Raw genomic sequence first — 1061 nt, 5'->3', positions numbered from 1 at the left:
GCCATGCCCGGGGAATCCTTCCCCACATTCATCATGTCAGTAATGGGGCTGCTGGATGCGTCCTCTAAGCTGGGCCCTGCTTCACCCGTCTGCTGGCAGGGCCCAGCGGGCCAAGGGGGCCAGGGGGGACCTCAGCCCCAGCGGGGGCAGTGGGGCGCAACAGGACGGAGGCAAGGCACTCACACACACACACCGAGGCCCCAACAGCGGCACCCGACGGACGGTGCGCCATCCAAGGGGAGACTGTTGGTGTTGTCACGTAATGTGGTGCACAGTGAAAGAGAAAAAAAGTCTACTCGCACAACTGACTACAAAGAGTTGGGGGTGTCCAGAGTCACACTTAACATGCTACCTTTGTACGGAAACTGGGATTGATAGATATTCACAGAAAACTAGGGTTCGTAGATTCAATACTCACAGAAAATAGTTAGTATACGATTGAGCCACGCACTGGTTTGATGCAAGCTACGATCATTGGTTGGTTAAGCTTCGTAAGCAGATATAGCATTCACAGTTTTGAATTATAACCAGATAGAAACAGAATGTAAAAACGGCACTAATATTACAAAATGGGGCGATTAGATTTCAAAGATCTACTGGCTATTCAACTTAAAATTTCTACCGTAAAAACTTCCACGAGCAGAACCTGAGTGATTCAAAATGTTTCAAAATACGACGTGTTCTAATTTGAACTAGTAATAAAATCATACTAGTTGCAAAATCATACCAAAGTCGTGTTTCGACGTCGAATGAGCTACCCCATAAGAACGGTGCACGGGGCATACCAGACCATGACCTAACCTACATGGACCTCGACAAAACTTGTGAACATGACAACGCATCCCAAGTATTGTCGACGTACTTCCAGGCGGCGATGAACTTACTTTCTGCTGAAATCCACTCGAGTTGAACAGTTGCCAGTCGAAAACTTGTCCCAGCTGCCTGGAGACGTTGACCGTGCAGTTGAATGGCGTAAGTTGCTTTCGCAACCCACCTCACTGCTCACTTGGCGCAACGCTCTCAATCAAAGATAGTCACTGGAGATTCAATCAGAAAGACAG

At 48.1% G+C, this 1061-nt stretch overlaps 1 protein-coding gene across 1 annotated transcript in view; it reads right to left on the bottom strand.

Moving 5' to 3' along the window:
* LOC113202095 (tropomyosin-1, isoforms 33/34-like) overlaps nt 1-1061 on the bottom strand; it is a 185573-nt gene that overhangs the window by 183608 nt on the left and 904 nt on the right. The window contains exon 2 of the mRNA XM_052273056.1: nt 885-1037. The gene's annotated coding sequence lies outside the window, so the exon portion shown is untranslated. The remainder of the gene's footprint in view (nt 1-884; nt 1038-1061) is intronic.

This window comes from Frankliniella occidentalis, unplaced genomic scaffold, assembly GCF_000697945.3.
Source record: "Frankliniella occidentalis isolate FOCC.00 unplaced genomic scaffold, Focc_3.1 Scaffold241, whole genome shotgun sequence".
NCBI lineage: Eukaryota > Metazoa > Arthropoda > Insecta > Thysanoptera > Thripidae > Frankliniella > Frankliniella occidentalis.
This window is presented reverse-complemented; position numbering and strand designations above follow the sequence as displayed.